This window comes from Phaseolus vulgaris, chromosome 6, assembly GCF_000499845.2.
Source record: "Phaseolus vulgaris cultivar G19833 chromosome 6, P. vulgaris v2.0, whole genome shotgun sequence".
In the NCBI taxonomy this organism is placed as follows: domain Eukaryota; kingdom Viridiplantae; phylum Streptophyta; class Magnoliopsida; order Fabales; family Fabaceae; genus Phaseolus; species Phaseolus vulgaris.
The window spans coordinates 9060327-9068864 of NC_023754.2; the positions used below are offsets into that span (position 1 = coordinate 9060327).

At 42.4% G+C, this 8538-nt stretch overlaps 1 long non-coding RNA gene across 1 annotated transcript; it reads right to left on the minus strand.

The window, feature by feature from the left end:
* Window positions 1–99: 99 nt before the first annotated feature.
* Window positions 100–1034, minus strand: LOC137833031 (uncharacterized). The gene is made up of 2 exons (XR_011084652.1): window positions 735–1034; window positions 100–655 (listed from the first exon to the last, which is right to left on the minus strand). It is a non-coding gene; the product is annotated as an uncharacterized lncRNA (long non-coding RNA).
* Window positions 1035–8538: the final 7504 nt, after the last annotated feature.

Sequence of the window (8538 nt, forward strand, 5' to 3'; positions counted from 1 at the left end):
TATTAAAATTGTCACGTTGTAACGTTTTCGGCCCCATCAACGTTATCAAATGAAAGTGGTTTTCAAACACCGTCAACTTATTGGGACCGTTTAAGATTGTTTAGCCAAAGACCAAAAAGTGACTTTCTCTTTTATAAAGTTTACTGCAACATAGATATTACTGCACCTTCAACCACAGAAAATTTACAGTTTGATATTTTGGCAAAAAGCATAAGAATCTTTTGAGCCATTTTCTGTGCTAACACACTAGACAAAACCCACAACGGCTATGCGCTATCAACCAATTACAGGGTCAATATAATCACAACAAAACAGCACCATTGTGAACAGTAAGAAAATGCCTTCTTACGTTCTTCTAACACTAGGTTCACATGACTCAAACAAAACAAACAAGACAGCATGTCCAAACTTCAGGAGGGAGAAAGTAAGAATGTCTTCAGGTGTTTGATTTTTTTGAGACAAACTTGTGCCCTCTCAAGAACCAGATCCACCCTATCTTTCCTCTTGTTCTTCCTGCTTGAAGACTGCTTTATTACGTCACTCTTGGGAGTTTCAAGCTCAGAACTTCCACTAATCTCCCCCTCCATCACTACTCTCTCTGCCAAACCAAGTTCTACACCACAGTTACTCCTTTGCCCCTCCAAGCTGGTGGATTCTGTTTCACATCAAATACAAAATATCTCAAAAACCACACACACAAACACACACATAACATACAAAAGAAGAAGAAAAACCTTCAGTATCAAAGAAAAGGTGAGTGTTGATGTGATTGTTTTCTACAAGAAGTTCAGAATCCAGGTGCTTGTCCTGGAGTTGACAGATGAAGGACTTTAGCTCATGTTTTAGATGCTCATGCTGGTTGGGATATTGGGCTTCAAGCAGCTCCAACTCTTCCTTTGCCAGTTCTTCCATCATCATGCTTTCTTTCCCCTCATTCCAAACCACCATTTCATGGTTTTTCCTTGTCAGCTTCATTCCACCATTTCCTAAGCTCTCTCTCTCTCTCTCTTCTTACTCAGACTCTGCCACTCCCTGGCGACTCTGTGGCATTGATATAATATATATCACTGAGGTGATGGGATAAAGTATACTTATTTATCTTTATAATTTATTTGGCTAAATTCCATCGTTATCTATTGTATTAAGTTCGTGCAAAATAAAATTGATGTTAAGTTCATTTCATCTTTTTTTTTGCCAAAATTTAAATTCAGTATTTCACAATACACAGCATAAGATTTTTTACAGAACTCCTATAGTTATAAATAATGTATTGTTAATATATAGTTGAACAAACTTTATCTTTAAAATTTCTATACTTAAAAATAATAATTTATGCATATATATTATTTATAATCTGTATTGCTCCTGTATATTTAAAAGGTATACACTAATTTTTAAAGATAATATTGTTAAAAATAAAATAATTAAATAATACGTCTACTTAAGATGTACACCTTATAAAATTAAATAATTAGTTAATACAATATTATTATTCTTTTATCATTCATACTTTTTTATCTTTCACCAAGTGATTATTAACTAGTTTAAACATATTATTATAACTTAAAAATTATAAATTATAAAAATTTTGTTTAAATTAAGAAATTTATTATTTTTTTAAAAGAAAATATTGAGTGAGAGATTTTTGTTTTGTTTAAATTGAGAAAATGAAAAAGAAAGAAAAGATAATAGAAAGTAAAAGAAAAGTTTACTGCAAATCTATGATTGATTTGATAGGTATAAATAAATTAAAAAATATAAATAATATATTTATAAAATGATTAAATTAATTTTTTATATCAATTAATTTAAATTTATTTATTTATATTATTTATTTGGGTTTAGGGTATTATGTATTATTTTCTTTTTCGAATCTCTTTAAATGTATGAAGAAAATAAAATGATAAAAGTATATAATTTTTCATATTTTTAAATATTTTTTTAATATTTTTTTGTTGTATATTAGATCCAAATAAGTTACTAAAAATAAAAGGTGGGAGAAAAAGGTGGGAGGATGCAGTAGTAATCGAAAAGGCAGAAAAGGAGGGAAAAAGGTTGGGTTTTTGGAAGTTGAAATTTATGTCGGCTTCTGTTAGACTTCCAAAGTTAATACGTTTATTTATTCAATCAATTTGTTTGGTGGGGATATCAAAAGTTTATCTGTACCCTGTGCCACAACAAAAATCACCTAACATCAACTATAAAAATTGTGTCTCTTATAAGTATAAATAAATAACTCTGTCCTTTCATTCAAAGGGAATGTTCTAAATAATTCTCTAATGCCCCCTCCATAATCCTTTTTTGTCTTACTTCATTCATTGTGGATATCATCAAATACAACATTTTAATTTTCTATGTCAATGCTTTCACCCTCCTCAAAATTAAGTAATCCCTTTCTTTTAATTGTTAGAATTTTAAAAAAATATATATTCATCAATATTTTCTAATGTTCAAGATAACACTTTTTAATTAAAATTTTGACATTTATTTTATTTTTTACAATTTATTTTTCCGTAAAACCTTTGTCCTTCAATAAAATAATGAAAACGTTACTATTTATCTGCACTAAATTTGTCTGAAAGTGATCTTTTAACATATGTTTTCTAGTCATTGTGACACACAAAAGCCACTAGAAAAACATTTTGTTGGATACTTTTGAATATTGTTTTTAATTATTTTTTAATATGCTTCTTTAGTGATAATCGAAAGTGGCATTCTCATAAAAACATTTTTTTATTCTTGGCACCCCAATACAAATTTGGACTCCGTGTTTTGGAGCCATATGTTGCGGCCATTAGGGTACCTCTCAAACTCTTTGAGGAAGCTCTCTCAACATGTGTAATTGTTAATTATATGAACTTGCATAATTTTTTTTATTTTAATAAACATAATTATAATTAGGAAACTTAACATATGGTAGGTGACTCTAATATCCAACAGTCATTTATCATAGACCTCAACATTGAAGATCGACATCAGGCCTCGCCAGTTGAGGGAGAGATCGGATGTCGACTGTCTGAACAGTTATATTGGGTCACGTAAAGTGGGTCCCATAATTACACAGTTATCAATTGAAAACATCATATATGAGGAAAGCCTAAGTCACAAGGGATCCATGCAACTGGTGTGTATAGCACATTAAGGCGCGACACGAGTAAATAGCTCTTGGAAGCACTAAGGCCCATTAGGGTTAGGGTTTCGAAAGAAAGTTGCATGCATGGCACGTGAATACTTAGGGCACCCGTGGAACATATGGCCTCAGAGATTTGGTGCACAAGTTGGTACCTAGGCGACCATTATGTTAGTCGTTGCACTCCAGTTAAGGGAAGTTCCATGTGCCAGATTACGCTAAGATTATGTAATAGCGGCGCAAGGACATTCTCCAAGGAACTAGACATAGGTAAGGGAACCAAGGTAAACCCTAGTTTCAACCTATATAAAGGGTGCTAAGAACCCTAGCAAGGTACACAGTTTCTAAGACTGAAACTACTTTATACACTTGGTGTTTCTTTGCCCTTATACTGACTTGAGCGTCGAAGTGCAAACGGCCGTCAAGGCGCCCTTTGTCTTTGCAGGTGAGAGATTCTTCAACCAAGGAAGTTCGATTCTCGGGCGGAGATAAGAGGGTCAAAGGCTGCCGTTCGAGTTAACCGGCAAAGCGAGTCAACCGGCGGGAACATTTGGCGCCCACCGTGGGGCCCAATAAAACAAGGTCCCACTCGCAATCGTGTTAAGAGTTTTTTACCAGCGATATGAGGAGTACGAGGCAAGGATCTGTTGTGGCTACAAGTGTCGTGCCCCCCTGGAGGAGACAACGTCACCATGCAACAACTCATGGAGACCATGCGCGCCCTCCAAGAGGCGGTAGCGGCATCTAGGGTTGAAATAGCGGCATCACAGGCAGATAATGAAGAACTGTGCAAAACCAATGAGAAACTGCGCAGAGATTTGCAACAAGCAGGCGAGCGTGCGATGGATGAGCGTGCCCCACCCATACCACTCAGGGCACGTCCCATGCCCTTCTCGCAAGCGATTATGGATACCGCGTTGCCAGTCATGTCTCTGGGCCCGAAAGTCACCTTCACAGGCGTAGAGGACCTAGAGGCTCACCTCACGGCATTCCACACCCAGATGATGCTAACAGGGGGGTCTAACGATGTGTACTGCAAGTTGCTAATGAGCACGTTTACAGGCACGACGTTGGAATGGTTCGTTAGTCTCCCTAACGGACACATCACTACCTTCGACCAGTTCGCGATGTTGTTCAGAGAACAGTACCTCGTTAATAGGGCACCCACTCGAATCTTATGATGTCTTTGACATAAACCAGTACTAGGGAGAATCCTTAAAGGAGTTCTTGAACAGGTTTGGAGTCCAGGTAGTGCGGTTGAAACCTACAGATGAGGCAATGGCAATGCACGCCTTCGTCAAGGGAATGCTGTCAGGACCCTTCAGTGAATCACTACTCTAGTTCTACCCAAAGACATTCAGCGAGATCAGGCGTCAGGCTTTGGCGCACATCACTGCGGATGATCGAGTCACAGAGAAACGTGCCCTCGTCGGTCCTGTTCAACCTCGAGTAGCAGGTCGACCTCAGCCCATGAGGGTACACGAGGCAACCATAGAGAAGAAGGGCATGGGGAAGTACCAACCCTACGAGAAGCCCCAGACGAGAACGCGCATAACATTCGTGGAGAGCTCAAGGAGCTAATAATTATCCCTAACATAGCGGCAAGATTGAGGATGCCCCTTAAGACTGACAGAAAGATGGGGCCCAATAAGAACGCTTGGTGTGAATTCCACCAAACATACGGCCACCCCATACGCAACTGCTTGGCCCTGTCCCACCAATTGGACGAGCTAGTAAAAAGCGGCTTCTTGAAGGACTACCTCCAGGAGCCGCAGGAAGATCAGGCGTTGGTGGCCGCAGGGATAGATCAGGGGCATGAGGTGCCCATTCATGGTGAAATCAACACCATTTCTAGAGGATTCTCAGAAGGAGAATGCACCGCCTCCCAGCAGAAGAAGTACGCGCGAGAGGTGATGGAGTAGAGGGGCAAGTGGCAAATAATACTCCAGATGTCGACCTCGTCTTCACCAAGGCTGATCGCTAGGACGTTGTCCCACACGACAACGATCCGGTGGTGATTTCGGTAGTAACAGCAGGAAGGAGGGTGCATCGCATCCTCGTGGACCAGGGAAGTTCGACCGATGTAACCTTCAACAAGTCACAGTTGTCTCCAGACCTGTTGAGGCCTTACACCGGGTGCTTGTATGGTTTTGCTGGAGACCAGGTGGAAGTGCGTGGACACATAGAACTAAGAACGACCTTCACGGATGGAACAACCTCACGTACTGTAAACATCTGGTACCTCGTTGTTAACGCTCCATCAGCCTATAATATACTTTTGGGCAGACCTGCTTTAAACAGGATTGGAGCGGTGGCCTCTACGAGGCACATGAAGATGAAGTTGCCTTCCCTTGAGGGTACAGTGATCACCATCAAGTTTGATCAGAAAGAGGCTAAGAAGTGCTACGAGAATAGCCTCAAGACAAAGAGATAAGTGTTCGTTGTTACCACTCAGCCTCCAAGGGAAGAAGGGGTCGCCCGTGCAGAGATCGCTCGGAAGAGAAGGCTCGAACCTGCCAAAGATGTGTTGTAAAGGGAGATCGGTGGGAAGTTGTTCAAGCTTGGAAAATCCTTAGGCCAAGAGACACATGATCATATTGCCTAAGTCATAGCACGACACCTTGATGCTTTTGCATGGTATGCTTCTGACATGCCTGGCATAGATCTTGACTTCCTGTGTCATCGTCTCACCATGGACCCCCAGGTTCGACCTGTTCTCCAGAGAAGGCGAAAGTTCAACGAAGAGAGGCGTCAGTTCCTCAGAGAAGAGACGGAGAAACTGTTGAAGGCTGGCCACATCAGGGAGATTCAATACCCTGAATGGCTAACGAACATGGTACTAGTGAAGAAAGCCAATGAGAAATGGAGGATGTGCGTCGACTTCACAGACCTCAACAAGGCTTGCTCGAAGGACTCCTACCCATTGCCCAGTATTGACGCTTTGGTGGACAGTGCGTCCGGTTGCAGACTACTCAGCTTCTTGAATGCTTTTTCTGGTTACAACCAGATCATAATGCACCCCAGGGACGAATGCAAGACAACATTCATGATAGAGTTGTCTTGTTACTGTTATAAGGTGATGCCCTTTGGTCTTAAGAATGCAGGGGCGATGTACCAAAGGTTGATGGACAGAGTGTTAGTGCCCATGCTAGGGCAGAATGTCCAAGTGTATGTAGATGACATGGTGGTCACCTCCCAGCAAAGGGAGCAACACGTAGCGGACCTGGAGGAGCTCTTCACCACAATAGTCAAGTACAGGTTGAAGCTAAACCCAAAGAAGTGTGTGTTCGAGGTAGAGGCAGGCAAGTTCTTGGGGTTCCTACTCACAGAGCGTGGAATAGAGGCGAATCCTAAGAAGTGCGCTGCGATAATAGCAATGAGGAGCCTGATCTCAGTTAAGGAGGTGCAGCAGTTGACGGGGCGCATGGCCGCTCTGTTCAGATTCGTATCTGCAGGAGGAGATAAGGGGCATCCTTATTTCCAGTGCCTAAAGAGAAATAGCAGGTTCGTATGGACCAGGGAATGCGAAGAGGCGTTCTTAAAGTTGAAAGAGTACCTAGCCAGTCCACCAGTGTTGTGCAAGCCACAACTGGTATTCCACTTCGTCTATATTCGTGGTTACAGAAAAGGCGATCAGTTCGATTCTGCTGCAACAACAGGACCAAGTGCAGAAACCGATATACTTTGTTAGAAAAGTATTGCAGGGGCCAGAGGTGAGATACCAGGCCATAGAGAAAGCGGCTCTAGCAGTAGTGTTTTCAGCACGAAGACTTCGCCACTACTTCCAGAGCTTTATCATAATAGTGATGACAAACCTTCCAATTCGTAAGGTCTTACAGAAGCCAGATGTGGCAGGCAGGATGGTGCGATGGGCGGTAGAACTATCAAAGTTCGATGTGCAGTATGAGCCTAGAGGCCCCATTAAAGGCCAGGTTTATGTTGACTTTATGGTAGAGTTGTCCTCGGCAGGCACGCACCAAGAAGAAGCAGGATTCAGATGGGTATTCTTTGTAGATGGTTCCTCCAACCAACAAGGTAGTGGGGTTGGTGACATCTTGGAAGGGCCAAATGGGTTGCTAATTGAGCAGACCTTACGGTTCGCTTTCAAGGTCAGTAACAATCAGGCAGAGTATGAGGCCCTGATCACTGGAATGCTGCTAGCTAAAGAGATGGGTGCGAAAGGTTTGCTAGCAAAAGTGACTCCTTATTAGTCACAGGCCAGGTCACGGGGGAATACCAAGCTAAAGACCCTCAGATGGCTGCATATCTAGAGTACGTCCAGACTCTGAGGGAGACGTTCGAGGTGTTCAAGTTAGTCCACGTACCCAGAGAACAGAATGCCCGAGCAGACTTGCTGGCAAAGCTCGCCAGTTCGGGCAAGGGGGCAGACAGAGGATAGTCATTCAGGAGACCCTGAGGACACCTCGAACTACCACATACAATATGGCAGAAGTCCAACAGATCAGCACATCGGAAGGGGTGATCAGGAGTCATCGGTCGTTAACGCAGGAGACGCTTAAAACGCCTAGAATAAGCGTGTACCCAGTTGTTGGGGAAAGGTCGTCGCAAGTTTACCAAGTCGAAACAGGAGAAACTTGGATGACACCCTACCAATGTTATTTGGCTAATGAAATACTCCCGCTAGAGCCCACAGAGGCTAGAAAAATCAAGAAAAATTCGAGTAAGTACACCTTGATCAATGGAAAGTTATTCAGGCATGAGTTCACCCACCCCATCCTGGTGTGTGTAAGTGGTGAGCAATGCACGTGTATTATGGCAGAGTTACATAAAGGAATATGCAATAGCCACATTGGCAGCCGATCTCTCTCATCAAAGACCATTTGTGCAGGATATTACTGGCCAACCATGAGAAAAGATTGCACGAGGTATGCACAACGGTGCAAGCAGTGCAAGCAGTGCCAACAACACGCTGACTAGCACAAGACGCCTCTAGAGGAGCTGAAGTTGGTCTATAGCCCATGGCCATTTCATACTTGAGGGATCGACATTCTTGGGTCTTTCCCTTTAGCAGTGCAGCAAATGAAGTACCTTGTGGTTGCCATAGAATATTTCACAAAGTGGATAGGGGCTGAGCCAGTAGCGGAGATCACAGCCCACAAGATGCACTGAGCCAGTAGCGCAGATCACAGCCCACAAGATCCAACACTTTGTGTGGAAGAACATAGTGTGCCGTTTTGGAATCCCAAAACGGTTGGTGTCTGATAATGGTACCCAATTTGTGAGCCAACAGTTGGGCAAACTATGTACGGAGCTGGGAGTAAAGCAGGTGTTCGCATTTGTCGAATACCCTCAGACGAACAAGCAGGTTGAGTCTGCCAACCAAGTTCTGCTCAAAGGTTTGAAGAGAAGGCTAAATAAAGTCAAAGGGACCTGGGCAGAATAAGTTC